The sequence below is a fragment of the Scyliorhinus torazame genome, chromosome 1, assembly GCF_047496885.1.
Source record: "Scyliorhinus torazame isolate Kashiwa2021f chromosome 1, sScyTor2.1, whole genome shotgun sequence".
Classification (NCBI taxonomy): Eukaryota; Metazoa; Chordata; class Chondrichthyes; order Carcharhiniformes; family Scyliorhinidae; genus Scyliorhinus; species Scyliorhinus torazame.
In genome coordinates this window covers 276,998,398-277,020,002 of record NC_092707.1, presented here as the reverse complement: position 1 = coordinate 277,020,002, position 21,605 = coordinate 276,998,398, and the positions used below count along the sequence as shown (strand labels likewise).

General features: G+C 48.6%; 1 long non-coding RNA gene across 1 annotated transcript in view; it reads left to right on the top strand.

Annotated features, from left to right (window-relative positions):
- Positions 1-11,696, top strand: part of LOC140426791 (uncharacterized) — a 43,635-nt gene extending 31,939 nt beyond the window's left edge. Inside the window, exon 4 of the long non-coding RNA XR_011948358.1 lies at positions 10,900-11,696. This is a non-coding gene — a long non-coding RNA (uncharacterized lncRNA). The remainder of the gene's footprint in view (positions 1-10,899) is intronic.
- The last annotated feature ends 9,909 nt before the right edge of the window (positions 11,697-21,605 follow it).

The window sequence follows — 21,605 nt, the reverse complement described above, 5'->3', positions numbered from 1 at the left end:
GAGGGGGGAAAGGTTCAGTGGAGATGTGCGGGGCAAGTTTTTTACACAGAGGGTGGTGGTGGCCTGGAATGCACTGCCAAGTGAGATAGTTGAGGCAGATACGTTGGCGACCTTTAAGACTTATCTGGATAGGCACATGAACAGACGGGGTATAGAAGAATACAGGTGGTTGGTCTAGATAGGACACGTGATCGGCACAGGCTTGGAGGGCCGAAGGGCCTGTGACTGTGCTGCACTGTTCTGTATTCTTTGTATTACAGCATAGAAACAGGCCATTCAAACCAATAATTATGTGCTAAACAATTGAACCAGGGGCTCTGAGAGTAGTTCCGATTCATCCTTCAGCTTCTAAGCACCAATGATTGAAAATTATCAGATATATCAATGTTCAAAGTCAACTCAGAGCTTAATATTTCAAACAAAGTATTTTACAGCAATAGCAAAATGTAGGTTAAATTATGGCTTCTCATTAAACCACGCTGGCAAGTTGTATAAATTAAGACATCATACTAAAGTGTTTGTCACGGGATACAAAGTTGACTATTTGAAAGAAATGTTTTAAGTTATGAATTTTGTGCAGTTAAAAATAATTTCCATTGACAGGAATTCCTGAGCACTTTTAGAAAATACAGTCAAGAGTTCTGCCTTTCCTGAATTCCAAAGCTCTAAGTTATATAAGACCATAAGACATAGGAGCGGAAGTAAGGCCCTACGAGTCCACTCCACCATTCCAATCATGGCTAATTTCAACTCCATTTACTCGCTCTCTCTCCATAGCCCTTAATTCCTCAAGAAATCAAGAATTTATCAACTTCTGTCTTAAAGACACTCAACGTCCCGGCCTCCACCACCCTCTGTGGCAATGAATTCCACAGACCCACCACTCTCTGGCTGAAGAAATTTCTCCTCATCTCTGTTCTAAAGTGACTCCCTTTTATTCTAAGGCTCTGCCCCCGGGTCCTAGTCTCCCCTGCTAATGGAAACAACTTCCCTACGTCCACCCTATCTAAACCATTCATTATCTTGTAAGTTTCTATTAGATCTCCCCTCAACCTCCTAAACTCCAATGAATATAATCCCAAAATCCTCAGACGTTCATCATATGTTAGGCCTACCATTCCTGGGATCATCCGTGTGAATCTCCGCTGGACCCGCTCCAGTGCCAGTATGTCCTTCCTGAGGTGTGGGGCCCAAAATTGCTCACAGTATTCTAAATGGGGCCTAACTAATGCTTTATAAAGCTTCAGAAGTACATCCCTGCTTTTATATTCCAAGCCTCTTGAGATAAATGACAACATTGCATTTGCTTTCTTAATTACGGACTCAACCTGCAAGTTTACCTTAAGAGAATCCTGGACTAGGACTCCCAAGTCCCTTATATATATGACCCCTGCCATTAAGTGTGGCTAACTAATTCATAGAATCTCTACAGTGCAGAAAGGGGCCATTCACCCCTCCGGGTGTGCACCAACCCTCCGAAAGAGCATCCAATCCAGGCCCACTTCTCACCCTATTCCTGTAACCCCACCTAACCTGTATATGTTTGGACTGTGGGAGGAAACTGGAGCACCCGGAGGAAGCTAAACAGATATGGAGAGAGTGCAAACTCCACACAGACAGTCACCCAATGCCAAATTGAACCCGGGTCCCTAGTTATGTAAAGCAGCAGTGTTAACCACTGTGCACCGTTTCGCCATTAGCTGCACGGAGCTTACATTTGGTTGAAGTATGGGCTATGGAAACCTAGAGAGTTTGCCCTCAACAACTTGCATTTATATAGCGCCTTTAATGTAGTAAAACATCCCATGGCACTTCACAGGAGTGTTATAAAATAAAATATGACTCTGAGACATGTGATATTAGGACAAATGGTCAAAAGTTTGGTCAAATTGGTAAGTTTTAAAGAGCTTCTTAAAGATGGAGGGAGAGAGTTAGAGAGGCGGAGAGGCTTAGGGGTGGAATTACAGTGTTTAGGGACTAGGCAATGCCACCAATAGTGGAGCCACTAAAATTGGGTTTACGCAAGAGGCCAGAATCAGAGGAGCGCAGGAGGAGGGTCACATTGGGTCCTGCAGTACAACTGGCAGCCTGATTCAAGATTCACCGATACTCCACAAATTTCCCAGATGGTCAGGAAACCCATCAGTAAAAGGGAGGTTAAGAACTGGTGATTCCAAAAGGTAAGATGCTCTTTCAGCTTATATTGTGAATTTGAACAGGGTTCACTATTACAAAAGCTTGGGAATGCTGCAATTCCAGTGAAGTGCTCTGGCCCGTGCACCGATTTAGAAAAGAAAGACTTGATTTATACAGTACCTTTTAAGACCACAGGATGTCTCAAAGCACTTTACAATCAATCAGATACTTTCTGAAGCGTAGTCATTTTTGTAACATAGGAAACACCGCAGCCAGTTTGTGCACAGCAAGTTCCCACAGACAGCAATGTGATGATGACCGGATAATCCCTTTTTGTGATGGTGACTGAGGGATAAATATTTTCTCGGACACCAGGAAGAATTCCCACTCTCTCCTTCAAAATAGTGCCATGTGATCTTTTATGCCCACATGAGAGGCAGACATGGTTTAATGAATGTCCCATCTCTGACAATGTGGAACTCCCTCAGTAATTCATTGGAGGGTCAGCTCAGATTTTTTCGCACAAGTCCTGGAGTGGTCTTGACTCCACAACCGAGTGACTCAGGGGCTGAAGTATCATTCTGTTTCTAACTTAAAGGAGCCTCACAAATGGCAACTGGGTAGAAAATATTCGCCATAATATTCCCAGAGAGGGAGATCACGTACATCTATGTTATCAAGTACCATGATGTGTAAAAGAAGACAACATATTTACATTAAAAATGCCAATTTGGCAGATCAGTAAATTTGGGGAATAAAATTATTTCCTTGAGGAGTTTTTAGAACTTAGAGTAGCATGCACCACCTTAAACATCCACTCCCTCCAACACCGATGCACAATGGCAGCAGTGTTACCACAACAGCGCCTTCCCAACCTGTGACCTTGACCACCTTAGAAAGACAAGGGCAGCAAGTGCATGGAAACACCACCACCTGCATGTTTCCCCTCCAAGCCACATAACATCTCGACTTGGAACTGTATCACTGTTCCTTCGCTGTCGCTGGGTCAAAGTCCTGGAACTCCCTCCCTACCAGCACTGTGGGTGTACCGACACCACATGTACTGCAGCGGTTCAAGAAGGCGGCTCACCACCACCTTCTCAAGGGAAATCAGGGATGAGCAATAAATGCTGCCATAGCCAGCAATGCTCACATCCCGTCAGAGAATAAAAAGAAACCAACTGAATTAAATTTAATACATGGTATGGCACACAAGGCAAGCTTAAACATAAATACAAACATTCTTAAGAGGTGATATCCTATTTAGCACCTGTGCACTAAGCTAGTAATCTCACCATACTCAACCATAGGTCTTGCAGGGGTTAAAAAGCTGAAAAAGGCTCTGAGATTAGCTTCGTACTAGCTCTCGTTCGCTCCTGAATAGTCACTGACTTTCAAAACTACATCAGTTTTAACTGCTGCTGATCAATATTACATGAAATTGGATGTAATATTACTTTGGAAGTTGGTGCCTACACCATTTAATTTTAGTCTTAATAAAGGAAACATCAAAGAAACAATTGCACTCTTCTATTACTCAACTAAAGCAGATTAAACCTACAATTTGATTAACAACCAGCAACACTTGAGAACATCTTGGCAACAGCAGTGAACACCAATTATCTTTAAAGAGGGTTTTCTAGTAAGTACATGTAATTATACAACAAAAGCACGACTGATATTATTTCATCTCCTGCCATGTTGTTCCTCAGAGGGCCTGGGCTGCAGGATAGAATGTGCCTCTTGCAAACTCCACTGGGAGAAGAAAAGATATTTGGAGCCAGTTTGCTGAGTAGGCATCTTGTTTTTATTGTGAATATTTTATTGGATATTTTATTTTTAGGTATGGTCAGGAATGGAATAAAGAACTGGGTGGGTTTATGCGGGAAGGCGTATTTTTGAGTAAGCTGTTGGGCACTGGGTGGTCCCCAGTGTTGCCAACACTGAAAACACGTTTACAATTTACAAAGAGATATTTTGAACAAAGCGTGAGATGTGCTACAGATAATAATGCAGAGACTTGCAAACCATTACAAACTGGGGCGAGTGAGTGCTGGCGGTATTTTGGCTGAAAGGTTATTGGGTAGAATTCTTTTGATTAAAGCTGCAACTGGTGCTGGAGGTTTGGTGTATAATGATTGATAATCATAAAATCAGAAAGTAACCCGGAAATTGAAATTAAATATAAAACAGATAAGGACATTCATTGGGGAAGGGGAAAAGAACTTAAACAATGATTCAGCAGATAGAACATAGAACATAGAAAAATACAGCACAGAACAGGCCCTTCGGCCCACAATGTTGTGCCGAAGTTTTGTCCTAGATTAAGAACAAATTAATTTACACCCCATCATTCTACCGTAATCCATGTACCTATCCAATAGCCACTGAAGGTCCCTAATGTTTCCGACTCAACTACTTCCACAGGCAGTGCATTCCATGCCCCCACTACTCTCTGGGTAAAGAACCTACCTCTCACATCCCCCTATATCTTCCACCATTCACCTTAAATTTATGTCCCCTTGTAATGGTTTGTTCCACCCGGGGAAAAAGTCTCTGACTGTCTACTCTATCTATTCCCCTGATCATCTTATAAACCTCTATCAAGTCGCCCCTCATCCTTCTCCGTTCTAATGATAAAAGGCCTAGCACCCTCAACCTTTCCTCATAAGACCTACTCTCCACTCCAGGCAACATCCTGGTAAATCTCCTTTGCACCTTTTCCAAAGCTTCCACATCCTTCCTAAAATGAGACGACCAGAACTGTACACAGTACTCCAAATGTGGCCTTATCAAGGTTTTGTACAACTCCATCATCACCTCACAGCTCTTAAATTCAATCCCTCTGCTAATGAACGCTAGCACACCATAGGCCTTCTTCACAGCTCTATCCACTTGAGTGGCAACTTTCAAAGATCTATGAACATAGACCCCAAGATCTCTCTGCTCCTCCACATTGCCAAGCACCCTACAGTTAACCCTGTATTCCGCATTCATATTTGTCCTTCCAAAATGGACAACCTCACACTTTTCAGGGTTAAACTCCATCTGCCACTTCTCAGCCCAACTCTGCATCCTATCTATGTCTCTTTGCAGCCGCCAACAGCCCTCCTCACTATCCACAACTCCACCAATCTTTGTATCGTCTGCAAATTTACTGACCCACCCTTCAACTCCCTCATCCAAGTCATTAATGAAAATCACAAACAGCAGAGGACCCAGAACTGATCCCTGCGGTACGCCACCGGTAACTGGGCTCCAGGCTGAATATTTGCCATCCACCACCACTCTCTGACTTCTATCGGTTAGCCAGTTTGTTATCCAACTGGCCAAATTTCCCACTATCCCATGCCTCCTTACTTTCTGCATAAGCCTACCATGGGGAACCTTATCAAATGCCTTACTAAAATACATGTACACTACATCCACTGCTTTACCTTCATCCACGTGCTTGGTCACCTCCTCAAAGAATTCAATAAGATTGTGAGGTAAGACCTACCCCATACAAATCTGTGCTGACTATCCCTAATCAAGTCTTTCCAGATGCTCAGAAATCCTATCCCTCAGTACCCTTTCCATTACTTTGCCTATCACCGAAGTAAGACTAACTAGCCTGTAATTCCCAGGGTTATCCCTATTCCCTTTTTTGAACAGGGGCACGACATTCGCCACTCTCCAATCCCCTGGTGCCCCCCCTGTTGACAGTGAGGACAAAAAGATAATTGCCAACGGCTCTGCAATTTCATCTCTTGCTTCCCATAGAATCCCTGGATAGATCCCGTCAGGCCCGGGGGACTTGTCTATCCTCAAGTTTTTCAAAATGCCCAACACATCTTCCTTCCTAACAAGTATTTCCTCGAGCTGACCAGTCTGTTTCACACTGTCCTCTCCAACAATATGGCCCCTCTCATTTGTAAATACTGAAGAAAAGTACTCGTTCAAGGCCTCTCCCATCTCTTCAGACTCGATACACAATCTCCCGCTACTGTCCTTGATCGGACCTACCCTCGCTCTAGTCATTCTCATATTTCTCACATATGTGTAAAAGGCCTTGGGGTTTCCCCTGATCCTACCCGCCAAAGATTGTTCATGCCCTCACTTAACTCTCATAATCCCTTTCTTCAGTTCCCTTCTGGGTATTTTGTATCCCTCTAGCACCCTGTTTGAACCTTGTTTCCTCAGCCTTACATAAGTATCCTTCTTCCTTTTAACAAGACATTCAACCTCTCTTGTCAACCATGGTTCCCTCACTCAACCATCTCTTCCCTGTCTGACAGAGACATACATATTGCGGCTGTTTAGCACAGGGCTAAATCGCTGGCTTTGAAAGCAGACCAAGGCAGGCCAGCAGCACGGTTCAATTCCCGTACCAGCCTCCCCAAGCAGGTGCCGGAATGTGGTGACTAGGGGCTTTTCACAGTAACTTAATTTGAAGCCTACTTGTGACAATAAGTGATTTTCATCAAGGACACGTAGTATCTGTTCCTTGAACAAGTTCCACATTTCAATTGTGTCCTTCCATGACAGCCTATGTTCCCAACTTATGCACTTACCTTTCCCCCAATTGTAAACCTTGCCCTGTTGCACGCACCTATCCCTCTCCATTACTAAAGTGAAAGTCACAGAATTGTGGTCACGATCTCCAAAATGCTCTCCCATTAACAAATCTATCACTTGCCCTGATTCATTACCAAGTACCAAATCCAATATGGCCTCCCCTCTGGTCGGACAATCTACATACTGTGTTAGAAAAACTTCCTGGACACACTGCACAAATACCACCACATCCAAACTATTTTATCGAAAGAGTTTCCACTCAATATTTGGGAAGTTGAAGTCACCCATAACTACTACCCTGTGACTTCTGCACCTTTCCAAAATCTGTTTCCCAATCTATTCCTCCACATCTCTGCTGCTATTGGGGGGCCTATAGAAAACTCCCAACAAGGTGACTGCTTTCCTATTTCTGACTTCAACCCATACTACCTCAGTAGGCAGATCCTCCTCAAACTGCCTTTCTGCAGCTGTTACACTATCTCTAATTAACAATGCAACCCCCCACCTCTTTTACCACCCTCCCTACTCTTATTGAAATATCTATAACCAGGAACCTCCAACAACCATTTCTGCCCCTCTTCTATCCAAGTTTCCGTGAAGGCCACCACATCGTAGTCCCATGCCTAAAGTTCACCCACCTTATTCCTGATGCTTCTTGCGTTGAAGTACACTTCAACCCATCTCCGTGCCTGCAAGTACTCTCCTTTGTCAGTGTTACCTTCCCCACTGCCTCACTACACGCTTTGACGTCCTGAACATCGGTTACCTTAGTTGCTGGACTACAAATCCGGTTACCATTCCCCTGCCAAATTAGTTTAAACCCTCCCGAAGAGTACTAGAAAACCTCCCTCCCAGGATATTGGTGCTACTCTGGTTCGGATGCAACCCGTCCTGCTTGTACAGGTCCCACCTTCTCCAGAATGCGCTCCAATTATCCAAATAACTGAAGCCCTCCCTCCTACACCATTCCTGCAGCCACGTGTTTAACTGCACTCTCTCCCTATTCCTAGCCTCGCTATCACGTGGCACCGGCAACAAACCAAGAGATGACAACTCTGCCTGTTCTGGCTTTTAACTTCCAGCCTAACTCCCTAAACTCGTTTATTACATGCAAATATTTGTGATGGATGCAACATGCGTGACAGAGAAGAAGTTCTTGCTGTGGAGATTTATTTTTGTCTTTGCACATTTTCCCTGGTTCACATTCTCTTGTGCTGTGCTACCTGGCTGAGAAAAAGAACAAGATGTCATCCTGAACTCTACCGACTGTCCAGCTGGTAGACTTTACTAGGCGGAGGCGAACTGTTTCTCGCCAGCTCTCAATAATCTGCCTATTCTGCCTGGGCGGCATGGTAGGACAGTAGTTAGCACTGTTGCTTCACAGTGCCAGGGTCCCAGGTTCAGTTCCCGGCTTGGGTCAGTGTCTGTGTGGCGTCTGCACGTTCTCCCCGTGTCTGCGTGAGTTTCCTCCGGGTGCTCCGGTTTCCTCCCACAAGTCCCGAAAGACGTGCTTGTTAGGTGAATTGGACATTCTGAATTCTCCCTCTGTGTACCCGAACAGTCGCCGGAACGTGGCGAATAAGGGCTTTCACATGAACTTCATTGTAGTATTAATGTAAGCCTACATGTGACAATAAAGATTATTATTATTATTCTTTTTCATAGGCCGTCACTCGGGATTGAGGATGATTTGCTTCCACTCTGGTTTGATGGATTCTGAGATGTGGGCAATGAAGTGGCAGATGAAATACAATGTGGAAAAGTGGGGTTATGCACTTTGGAAGGAGGAATTTAGGCATAGACTATTTTCTAAATGGGGAAATGCTTCGGAAATCAGAAGCACAAAGGGACTTGGGAGTCCTTGTTCACGATTCTCTTAAGGTTAACGTGCAGGTTCAGTCGGCAGTTAAGAAGGCAAATGCAATGTTAGCATTCATGTCAAGAGGGCTAGAATACAAGACCAGGGATGTACTTCTGAGGCTCTATAAGGCTCTGGTCAGACCCCATTTAGAGTATTGTGTGCAGTTTTGGGCCCCGTATCTAAGGAAGGATGTGCTGGCCTTGGAAAGGGTCCAGAGGAGGTTCACAAGAATGATCCCTGGAGTGAAGAACTTGTCATTTGAGGGACGTTTGAGGACTCTGGGTCTGTACTTGTTGGAGTTTAGAAGGATGAGGGGGGATCTTATTGAAACTTACAAGATACTGCAAGGCCTGGATAGAGTGGACGTGGAGAGGATGTTTACACTTGTAGGAGAAACTGGAACCAGAGGACACCATCTCAGACTAAAGGGACAATCCTTTAAAACAGAGATGAGGAGGAATTTCTTCAGCCAGAGGGTGGTGAATCTGTGGAACTCTTTTCCGCAGAAGGCTGTGGAGGCCAATTCATTGAGTGTCTTTAAGACAGAGATAAATAGGTTCATGATTAATAAGGGTATCAGCGGTTATGGGGAGAAGGCAGGAGAATGGGGATGAGAAAATATCAGCCCTGATTGAATGGCAGAGCAGACTCGATGGGCCGAATGGCCTAATTCTGCTCCTATGTATGTCTTATAAGTCCAATGCACGATCTGCAGACTCTACCACGTGAAGCAGGTGTTGCTTGAAGGCTTGGCTAGATGGGTTGTTTGGAGGGTTTTGTGCTCCTGTCTAACACCTTGACTTAACCGTTATACATTCCTGGTGAAGTCACTGGATGCCTTGCTGAATAAACCATTTTGGTTTGTCACAAGGTAGGGGCTCCCATGAGTTGACAGGTATGTTTGACGTCTTCAAGGATGCTTTGAGGACATCCCTCGAGTTTTTCTGCATTCCTCCTGAGAGTCTTCTGCTGTGTTCAGGTTCCAATGTAGAACCTGCTTATTAATGTCTCACAATGGCCTCACAACGTGAATTAACATCCATCTTTCTTTATTATAATAATAATAATAATCGCCAATTGTCACAAGTAGGCTTCAATGAAGTTACTGTGAAAAGCCCCTAGTCGTCACATTCCGGCGTCTGTTCGGGGAGGCCAGTATGGGAATTGAGCCCGCGCTGCTGGCATTGTTCTGCATTGCAAGCCAGCTATTTAGCCCACTGTGCTAAACCAGCCCCTCGAGGATTTCTCAATCCTCAGTTTCTTTGAGGATTCTTAAATTACACAGAATATAGGCACCATTGGTAAGGACAGTATTTATTTAACGTGGTGGTGAGTCACCTTAACATAGAATTCCTACAGTGCAGAAGGAGGCCATTCAGCCCATCGATGTCTGCCCTGACCCACTAAATGAGCAACCTAACTGGCTCACCTTCTTCAATATGAATGAATAGCTTGCTATGTCTTTTCCAACGGTCAGTTCAGAGTCTTTTTGCAAATAAATTTAGACTGCCCAATTCATTTTTTTCCAATTAAGGGGCAATTTAGCGTGGCCAATCCACCTGACCTGCACATCTTTGGGTTGTGGGGGCAAAACCCATGCAAACACGTGGAGAATGTGCAAACTCCACACGGACAGTGACCCAGAGTCGTGATCGAACCTGGGACCTCGGTGCCACTGTGCTGCCTGTCAGTTCAGAGTCAACCACACTGCAGAGGGTCTGGATTTAGATAAGTACAGTAGACTTCCTTCCCTTAAGGATTATGATAATTTTTAATGGCAATCCAATTGTTTCATAGTCACCGGGGCAACCTTGCTGAAGCATCAGAGGTCTTGCCTCGCTGGGGGCCAGCAAAAGACTGACACTGCCGCTTTCCAGGAAGGCCAGCCAGACCACAGGCCAATGAAGTAGTGGTGAGGCCACCAGCGGCCTTCCCCTGGAATCAAGACCCCGGGGGAATGCAGACATTCTGTGATTGCAGGGACATTTTAAAACCCGTGTAAATTAACCAGTTGCACACTTAGAAACTAGTGTCATCTCTGCATTGCTCTAAAATATACAACAGAGGACACAATCTCTGAGGTATTATTGGTCAATGCCATGCAACACCAAGTAGTCTCAATCATGATTTAGAAAGTTTGCTGTTCAGGACAATCATTGGAGCTGCTTATCAGAAATTGTTTCTAATACACGAGTCATTTATTCAAACAAGATTATTTTTTGTAATAAAAATGCTAAATGCTGTTCAGACTCAGCAGATCTGGCAGCATCTGTGGTGAATGAAAGAGTTAACATTTTGAGTCCATATGACTCTTCTACAGAAGTTTCTGTATCTATTTTGTACAGGCGAATGATCCTAGTACATCCCTCGGAAGGTCCTTCTCATCCGCATTCCACACAAGATGACAGGCCAGCATGAAGATCACAACGGAATTGCTCGAGGGCAGTAACAACAGACGGCGGATAGAAGGCAGAAGGAAAGGGGCCAGAAGCAAAATCACGGTTACTGTGTAAAGTGTTCATGGTGGGATTAAATTTAATCACTTTTTATAGAGTGGCTGGTATCTCAAGGAGACACACGGTGCATTGGCACTGACCTGCATGGCTAGTTGTAAGATCTCAAGGGACATTGGCCGTCTGTTACTTGGATATTCAGATAGCACATACACAGGATAACATATTCTGACCTAATTGTTCACTCAACCGTGCTAAACTGCTCAACATTGTCAGAATGGAAACATAAAGGACAGGGAGTTACAAATTGCTGAGTAAAAGAAAGGGCCTCATCTATGGGGGAATTGGAGTTCTTTAGATTTTTTTTAGACCGGAGGCAATATCTCCTTAAAAATAATTAATTGGCAGATGATTTTTCTCCCACCGAGATTCCCTGGGTCTCCCACTGTAATTCAGCTGAGAAAGCAAGGGGTTTCACCCAGAGACATGGCATAAATGGCCATTTTCAACAACGCACACCTGTTTCCGTAAGAAGAGAAGAAATAGGAGCAGGAGTTTTTTGATTTGATTTATTATTGTCACATGTATTGTATACAGTGAAAAGTATTGTTTCTTGCATGCTGTACAAACAATGCATATCGTACATAGGGAAGGAAGGAGAGACTGCAGAATATAATGTTACAGTTATAGCAAGGTATAGAGAAAAGATCAACTTTCTACGAGGTAGGTCCATTCAAATGTCTGATGGCAGTCGGGAAGAAGCTGTTCTTGAGTCGGTTGGTACGTGACCTCAAATTTTGGTATCTTTTCCTGACAGAAGAAGGTGGAAGAGAGTATGTCCGGGGTGCGTGGGGTCCTTAACCATGCTGGCTGCCTTTCTGAGGCAGCGGGAATTATAGATAGAGTCAATGGATGGGAGGCTGGTTTGCGTGATGGACTGGGCTACATTCACGACCTATTGTAATTTCCTGCGGTCTTGGGCAGAGCATGCTCCATACCAAGCTGTGATACAACCCAAAAGAATGCTTTCTATGGTGCATCTGTAGAAGTTGGTGAGGGTCGTAGCTGACATGCCAAATTTCCTTAGCCTTCTGAGAAAGTAGAGTCGTTGGTGGGCTTTCTTAACAATAGTGTCGGCATGGGGGGACCAGGACAGGCTGTTGGTGATCTGTACACCTAAAAACTTGAAGCTTTCGACCCTTTCTACTTTGTTCCCATTGCTGTAGACAGGGGCATGTTCTCCACTACGCTTCCTGAAGTCGATGACAATCTCCTTCGTTTTGTTGACATTGAGGGAGAGATTATTGTCGTCGCACCAATTCACCAGATTCTCTATCTCATTCCCATACTCTGTCTCGTCATTGTTTGAAATCCGACCCACGATGGTGGTGTTATAGGGCAGCATGGTAGCATAGTGGTTAGCACAATTGCTTCACAGCTCCAGGATCCCAGGTTCGATTCCAGGCTTGGGTCGCTGTCTGTGAGGAGTCTGCACATTCTCCCCGTGTGTGCGTGGGTTTTCTCCGGGTGCTCCGGTTTCCTCCCACAGTCCAAAGATGTGCAGGTTAGGTGGATTGGCCATGCTAAATTGCCCTTAGTGTTCAAAATTGCCCTTAGTGTTGGGCGGGGTTACTGGGTTATGGGGATAGGGTGGAGGTGTTGGCTTGGGTAGGGTGCTCTTTCCAAGAGCCGGTGCAGACTCGATGGGCTGAATGTAAATTCTATGAAATCAGCAAATTTGAAAATAGAGTTGGAGGGGAATTTGACCACACAGTCATAGGTGTATGAGTAGTATAGTAGTGGGCTGAGGACACAGCCTTGTGGGGCACCGGTGTTGAGGATGATCGTCGAGGAGGTGTTGTTGCCTATCTTTACTGATTGTGGGTTAGAAAGCTCAGGATCCAGTCACAGAGGGAGGAGCCGAGGCCAAGGCCACGGAGTTTGGAGATGAGTTTCGTAGGAATGATGGTGTTGGAGGCTGAGCTGTAGTCGATAAATAGGAGTCTGACATAGGTGTCTTTGTTATCTAGGTGTTCCAGGGTAGAGTGCAGGGCCATGGAGATGGTGTCTGTTGTGGACCTGTTGCAGCGGTAGGCGAACTGTAGTGGATCAATACAATCCGGGAGGCTGGAGTTGATTCGTGCCATGATTAACCTTTCGAAGCACTTCATGATGATGGATGTCAGAGCCACTGGACGATAGTCATTAAGGCACGCTGCTTGAAGTTTTTTTGGTACAGGGATGATGGTCGTCTTCTTGAAGCAGATAGGGACTTCAGATTGTTGTAAAGAGAGGTTGAAGATGTCTGCGAATACCCCCGCCAGCTGATCCGCGCAAGACCTGAGTGCTCGTTCGGGTACCCCATCCGGGCCAGTGGCTTTCCGTGGGTTGACCTTCGAGAAGGCTGCTCTGACGTCTGCAGTGGTGATCTCAGATACAAGTTCATCCGCGGCTTCTGGGGTGGAGGGCCCGCTCTCGCTGACCTCTTGCTCACAGCGGGCCACACCGAGTAGACCACACTGCCCTTTAAGCCTGCTCCGCCATTCAGATACAATAGTTGGCTGATCTTCTGCCTCAATTCCACTTTCCTGGGATCCTCTTCGTGAATCCATGGGTGGTCAAAAATCTACCTCAGGCTTGAAAATATTCAACAATGGAGCATCCCCAACCCTCTGGATAGAAACTTCCAAAGATTCACAACCCTTTGAATGAAGAAATGTCTCTTCATCTCAACCCTCAGCGATTGGCCCCCTTATCCTGAGTCTGTGCCCCTGTGCTGTCGCATCCTCAGCCAGGGGAAAACAGCCACTCAATGTCCACCCTTTCCACCCCATTCTGAATCTTGTCAACAAGGTCACCTCTATTCCTTTAACTCCAAAGAGTATAGGCCCGATTTACTCTGCCTCTCGTCATAGGACAACTGTCTCATCCCAGGCACCAATTCATTTAACCTTTTCTGTCCCACCTTTAATGCAAGCATGTACTTCCTTAGATATGGAGACGAAAACTTTGGACTGTTCTCCAGTTGTAGTCTCACCAAAGCCCTATGCAATTGTAGCAAGATCTCTTTATTCTTGTACTTGGATCCCCTTGCAATAAAGGCCAACATGTAGTTTGCCTTCCTAAATGCTCATTGTACCTTTATGCTCTCTTTCTGGGCTTAATTTAACTAAGAGAAAACAGAGTCCATCCTTGGCAAGAGTCGCTATTTAACGGCACTCTGTTTTTCAGCACCTAACGGGGAATGCCCCGCCGAGACCGCACTTAGCTGCATATCCTGCACTGAAGAGCTCCAACGAGCAGAGCTCCACAGAATAAGAAGCGAAATGGCGACCTGATCTGTCGACGCCCCAATGCAGGGCCCGGACCTCTCAAAGCCCCAACTCACCTGTTGGAGGGTCCACGAGACCCCCGCACCCTACCACATAGCAGCAGAGCACCCCAAGGCCCGATCCACATGTGAGCAAAATGCCAGCTTGGCATCGTGGCACTGCCAGCCTGGGTGTGCCACCTTGGCAACCTGGCAGTGCCAGGCTGGCACCCAGGTAGCACTGCCAGGGTGACACTACCAGGGTGATGGGTTGGTAGTGCTGAGGTGCCAGGGTGCTAGCCCACCAGAGACCGACCACCCGAGGGCCTCCGATCGCCTGAGAGAAACTCCCTCCCCCCCCCCCCCCCCCCCCCCACACACAAAGTGCTGTTTCGCCTGATACCCTGGTTTGTGGGATCCAGTGCTAAATGGTGCCCAGCTGGGTCTCCTCAGCGAGATGGATAGATGCTGGTTGTCCGTTCGATCCTTTTAAACTTTTAAGTTCGAGCTTATAAACTCTTTTAGCTATGCAAGTGTCGGTCCCGCCCACTGTGGGCAGTATCCAGATCGCGATTGTCATGATATTCAAACACACATCACAACACACACATCATGATAGACAGACCAACAGACCAATTAGCACACATAACACGACAGCCAATCACAGACAAGAGCAGACACAGTATAAGACAAGAAACACGACACCTGCTGGCCAGTCCATCTGGAGACAGGACAAGGCCAGGACCTCATTAACAAGACACTCACACAGTCACCACGTGCTGAGTACCAAGACAGATGTGTAAATAACTAGTTGGAATAAAACTGCGTTGTACCAATCGCAACCGTGTTGGTTCGTCTGTACCTCAGAGCACCCAACACCACAGCGATGTCTCGTGGGATCTCGTTAGATCTCGCAAGGCGCTGTGGCGTTCGCGAGCGGAGCCGCATTAAAGATCTTCCTGCTGGTCCGCGAAATCGCGGTCTTTTTCCGGTGGGGGGGGGTGTTCCCCCGTATTTTTTTAAAAGTCGATACGGGTGTCTACCTTTTGTACTTGTGAGAAGAACGAGAACCCCTTTTCTCCCAGGTGCAGGAACCTCCATGGATCCACCGCCCCCATCTGTTCCATGAAAGCTCCTAGTTCCCGAGCCATGCCAGTCTTTTGATGAGTTTGTTAGATCGAACAAACTGGGGGAGGAACAGCTCCAACAGCCATGAAAGCCACAGGGATGGAAAAGAAAGGAAATTGGAACAAAGAGCACAAACAGAGACAATAAGATCATGAACTGTACACATGTATTTGGTGTTTTGGCGGTACTGTGCTGCCTCGCTTCCAGTCTTGTTTCTTCTCTCAATGCGATAGGGAGGAGCGGAGCAAGGGAGACAAAAGCAGACAGGAGGGCGAGACAAGGGCTGGTAAGAGGAAGATAAAACAGGGCCAGGGCAGGGCAAGTGCTGGGGGGGGGGAACCACCATGCTAGCGAGAAGGGCCAACACGGGAGGGCAGGAAGAAAGGAGGGCCGCGGCGTGCCTCTCAGGGGAGAGGGAGCGCCTGGCACAAAGAGAAGGGGGAACGGGGTAGAAGGGGGGAAGAACACGGGGGGCAGCAGAGGGACAGGGGCTGGGGGGAGGGAGAGGAGTCGGGGGGAGAGCGCAGAACAAAAGAGAAGCAAAGAGAAGGGTGAGGTAGAGAAGCAATACAGACATAGGCCTCGGCAGGCATGAAACAGGACGAGGAACCAAATGGCGCCACAAAAAGCCACTCGGGCGGGCTTCAGGCGAAGAGAGATCCCGGGGTGCAGGGGCGCATCCACGTGGTGTACACATAGCTGGTGGCCATGTTGGCTGCCCCCTGGACAAAGGGAAACCCCAGAGCGCTGGGGCCGACCTCATGGTGACAGCGGTGACCGCGGCCATTTTGGACGGCCCCCTAACAAAGGGAAACCCCGGAGTGCAGGGGCGCGACCCGGAGTGCAGGGATGCGCCCACCAGGTAAGTATGAGTGATCCCACAGGACTGGGGGTTCAGAAACCCCCACCAGGATTGTTACCTGTAATGTAAGGGGATTCAACGGCCCAGTGAAAAGATCCAGAGTCTTCGCCCACCTAAGAAACCTAAAAGCAGACATAACCTACCTACAAGAGACGCACCTGAGGGAGAAGGACCGACTGCTGGTAAGGAAGGGCTGGGTGGGACAGATGTACCATTCATGCTACGGGACGAGGGCTAGGGGGGTCGCAATATTAATTAGCAAGAGGACGAGGTTTCCGGAAACCAACACAGTTACGGATCCAGGGGGACGGTACGTCAAGGTCAGCGGTGTCCTGGAAGGGGCACCGGTCGTGCTGGTAAATGTGTACGCTCCCAACTGGGACAACACAGAATTCATAAAGAAGACCATGACGGAAATCCCCGGCCTTGACACACACTGACTGATTATGGGGGGCGACTTCAACTGCGTGCTGGACCCACTGACCGACCGATCAAACCCCAGAACAGGGAAAAAGTCTGGCATGGCTCGGGAACTAGGAGCTTTCATGGAACAGATGGGGGCGGTGGATCCATGGAGGTTCCTGCACCTGGGAGAAAAGGGGTTCTCGTTCTTCTCACAAGTACACAAGGTAGACACCCGTATCGACTTCTTTGCAGTGGGGAAATCGGTGCTTCCAGGTATCACGGGAACAGAATACACCGCAATCGTTATCTCCGACCACGCTCCACACTACATGGATGTGAGGTTGGAGACAGGCTGTGCCCAGCGCCCCACATGGAGGCTGGACACGGACCTCCTGGCTCACAAGGCCTTCTGTCAAAAAATATCGCGGACCATAGGCGACTATGTTAGTATCAACCAAAACAGGATCTCATCCTCCACGTACTGGGAGGCACTGAAGACCGTGATTAGAGGAGGGATCATAGCCTACAAGGCAAGCAGAGATAATAATAATAACAATCACTTTTTGTCACAAGTAGACTTCAATGAAGTTACTGTGAAAAGCCCCTAGTCGCCACATTCCGGCGCCTGTTCGGGGAGGCTAGGGAAGAGAGGGTGGCCAGGCAATGATCTGGTGGACTCCATTCTGGAAGTCGACAGAAAATACTCCGAGGCCCTGACCGTAGAGCTGCTGGCGGAGAGAAAAAAGCTGCAAATGGACTTTAACCTGCTATCCACTAGGAAAGCAGTGTACCAACTCCGCCAGACACGGGGGACCTTCTACAAACACGGAGACAAGGCTGGCTGCCTATTGGCTCACCAGCTGAGAAAGCAGGCAGCCACCACGAGGGAAATAGCGCAGGTAAAGGATAGCAGAGGCTGACTGGTAACAGCCAAAGGAGGTCAATCGGGCATTTGAGACCTTCTACCAGGGACTGTACACCTCTGAGCACCCCCCCAAAAACGGGGACGCGGGGCTGAAACAGTTCCTAGACGGACTGGAACTACCAGCTGTGGGGGAAGATAGAAGGGGAGAGCTGGAAGCACCAATAGATCTGGAAGAAATCATGGAGAGCATCAGCTCCATGAAGGCGGGGAAGGCACCAGGACCCGACGGGTTCCCAGCGGACTTCTACAAAAAATTTGCACCAGCCCAGGCCTCACACCTAAGAGACATGTTCGCGGACTCACTGGCAAGGGGCACCCTGCCCCCAACGCTAGCGCAGGCCACAATTTCACTGATACCCAAAAAAGATAAAGACCTGACGGAATGTGGATCATACAGACCCATTTCACTGCTGAACGTGGATGTGAAAATACTCGCAAAGGTCCTAGCCAAAAGGCTGGAAGGCTGCGTACCAGAGGTGGTCGCAGAGGACCAAACGGGCTCTGTCAAGGGTAGGCAGCTCACAGCGAACATCAGGCGGCTGCTGAGCGTAATAATGACCCCCCCCGGGGAGAGAACACCAGAGATGATCGTCTCCGTGGACGCTGAAAAGGCCTTCGACAGAGTCAAATGGAACTACCTCCTCGAGGTACTGGAACAGTTTGGGCTAGGAGTGGGGTTCACCTCCTGGGTGAAGTTCCTGTACAACGCTCCCAAAGTGAGCGCCTGAGCTAACACTACCAGCGCTGAATACCTCCAGCTACAGAGAGGGACAAGACAGGGCTGCCCCCTGTCCCCACTCTTGTTCGCGCTAGCCATCGAACCCCTGGGGATAGCCCTGCGGGACGCGAAAAGCTGGAAGGGAATCCGGAGAGGAGACAGAGAGCACAGAGTTTCACTCTATGCAGATGACCTGCTCCTCTACGTCTCAAAGCCACAGGAGGGACTGAAGGCAATACTGCAAATACTGAAAGAGTTTGGAATCTTCGCAGGCTACAAACATAACCTGGACAAAAGCGAGGCATTCCCACTGAACCCAAATGGGGGAGGGAGAGAGCTGGAGCGACTCCCGTTTAAAACAGCCCAGAACAGGTTCCGTTACCTGGGGATCCAGATAGCCAGAGCCTGGACACAGTGATGCACAATCAATTGCACAAAGACTAAAGTTGGGTACAACTGTGGCTTTATTAGTCAGATACATGGCCTCCTGCTGCAGCTGGCGAAATGGCAGGGCACTGGAGGTCATGCATATTTACACAGTTCTCCCTGGGCGGAGCCAGCCGGCAGCAGCTACCGGCGAACCTGTAGTGCAGGTCCTACCTTACATCTCCTATTACAGTGGTTCACCACATTCACCCCCTGTTAAAAATGAGTCCGGCGGTGGTGATGTGAAACTATATACAATTAGTGCAATTATGTACAGTGGTAGGGAAAGAAAAGTCCATGATGACCGTCCGGAGTCCGTCAAAGGTTCAGCCGATCCGATGCTTTGGTGGTTCGTTGGGAGCAGTGTAACGGTGGCGGTGAAGTCGGTGCTGGCAGTGGTGGAGGTGGCAGCGATGGCGATGCTGATGCTGGCCAGTCATCGGGGAACTCGGGGAGCATGCAGAAGTCCTCTTCGTCCTCTTGTGCGGAAAAGAGGAGGGGGGTGGTCCGGTGGGGTCAATATTGGCAGCGTGGTGGGAGGTGGGGGGGGGGGGCGCATTGGTGGGGGGGGGGGGGTGTTGGGGTGGAACCTGATGGTGCCAGTTCCCTGAGTGAGACAGTATCTTGGCGGCCGTCGGGGAACTCAACGTAGGCATATTGAGGGTTGGCATGAAGCAGGTGAACCCTGTCCACCAAGAGGTCCGTCTTGTGGAGTCGGACGTGCCTACGGAGAAGGACCGGTCCTGGAGCAGCGAGCCAAGTCGGGAGCGATACCCCGGATGTGGACTTCCTGGGGAAGGTAAAAACACGTTCATGGGGTGTATTATTAGTGGTGGTGCACAATAGTGACTGGATGGAGTGTAGAGCATCAGGGAGGACCTCCTGCCAGCGAGAGGCTGGGAGGTTCCTGGACAGTAGGGCCAGGTGGACGGCCCTCCAAACCGTCCCATTCCCCCGTTCTACTTGCCCCTTTCCCCGGGGGTTGTAGCTGGTCGTCCTGCTGGAGGCTATACCCCTGCTGAGCAGGAACTGACGCAGCTCATCGCTCATGAAGGAGGATCCCCTGTCACTGTGGATGTAGGCGGGGAAACCGAACAGGGCGAAGATGGTGCTGAGGGCCTTGATGATGGTGGCAGACGTCATATCGGGGCATGGGGTGGCGAAGGGGAATCTGGAGTACTCATCGACCACACTGAGAATGTACGTGTTATGGTCAGTGGAGGGGAGGGGCCCTTTGAAATCCACGCTGAGATGTTTAAAGGGGCGGGAAGCCATCACCAGGCACTCACGGTCTGGCCGGTAGACGTGCGGCTTGCACTCCGCACAGACCTGGCAGTCTCTGGTGACTGTCCTTACTTACTCGACGGGGTAGGGCAGATTGCGAGCTTTGACCAGATGGTACAATCGAGTGACCCCTGGGTGACAAAGGCTGTCGTGTAGGGCCCGGAGTTGGTCCACTTGTGCGCTGGCACATGTACCTCGGGAGAGGGCGTCTGGGGGCTCGTTGCGTTTAACGGGGCGATACAAGATCTCGTAATTATAGGTGGAGAGCTCGATTCTCCACCGCAAGATTTTATCATTTTTGATCTTGCCTCGCTGTGTGTTATTGAATATGAAGGCTACCGACCGTTGGTCCGTAAGGAGAGTGAAGCTCTTACCGGCCAGGTAATGCCTCCAATGCCGCACAGCTTCAACGATAGCTTGGGCCTCCTTTTCGACGGATGAGTGTCGAATTTCAGAGGCATGAAGGGTGCGGGAAAAGAATGCCACGGGTCTGCCTGCCTGGTTTAGAGTGGCAGCAAGGGCGAAGTCTAAAGCGTTGCTTTCTACTTGGAAAGGCAGTGACTCGTCCACTGTGCGCATCCCGGCCTTGGCGATGTCTGCTCTGATGCGGGCGAAAGCGTGTTGTGCCTCGGCCGCGAGGGGGAATTGGGTGGACTGGATGAGTGGGCGGGCCTTGTCCGCATAGTCTGGGACCCACTGAGCGTAGTAGGAAAAGAACCCCAGGCAGCGTTTGAGGGCCTTGGGGCAGTGGGGGAGGGGAAGTTCCATGTGGGGCGCATGCGGTTGGGGTCGGGCCCGAGAAGTCCGTTTTGGACTAGATAGCCGAGAATGGCTAACCGGGTCGTGCTGAACACACACTTCTCTTTGTTGTAGGTCAGGTTGAGAAGAGTGGCAGTGCGGAGGAATTTATCGAGGTTGGCATCGTGGTCCCGTTGGTCATGGCCACAGATGGTGACATTATCTAAGTACGGAAAGGTGGCCAGCAAACCGTACTGGTCGACCATTCGGTCTATCTCTCTTTGGAAGACCGAGACCCCATTTGTGACACCGAAAGGGACCCTAAGGAAGTGGTAGAGGCGACCGTCCACTTCGAAGGCAGTGTATGGCCGGTCCGACTTCCGGATGGGAGCTGGTGGTAGGCGGATTTCAGGTCAATTGTTGAGAAGACCCAGTACTGCGCAATCTGATTGACCATATCAGATATGCGTGGGAGGGGGTACGCGTCGAGCTGCGTGTACCGATTGATGGTCTGGCTGTAGTCCACGACCATCCTGTGTTTCTCCCCAGTTTTAACCACTACCACTTGGGCTCTCCAGGGGCTGTTGCTGGCCTTGATAATACTCTCCTTAAGCAGCCGCTGGACTTTGGACCTGCTGAAGGTCTTGTTCTGGGTGCTGTACCGCCTGCTCCTGATGGCAACGGGCTTGCAATCCGCAGTTAGATTGGCAAAAAGGGAGGGGGGATCGACCTTGAGGGTCGCGAGGCCGCAAACGGTAAGGGGGGGGTAAGGGCCCGCCGAATTTGAGGGTGAGGCTCTGTC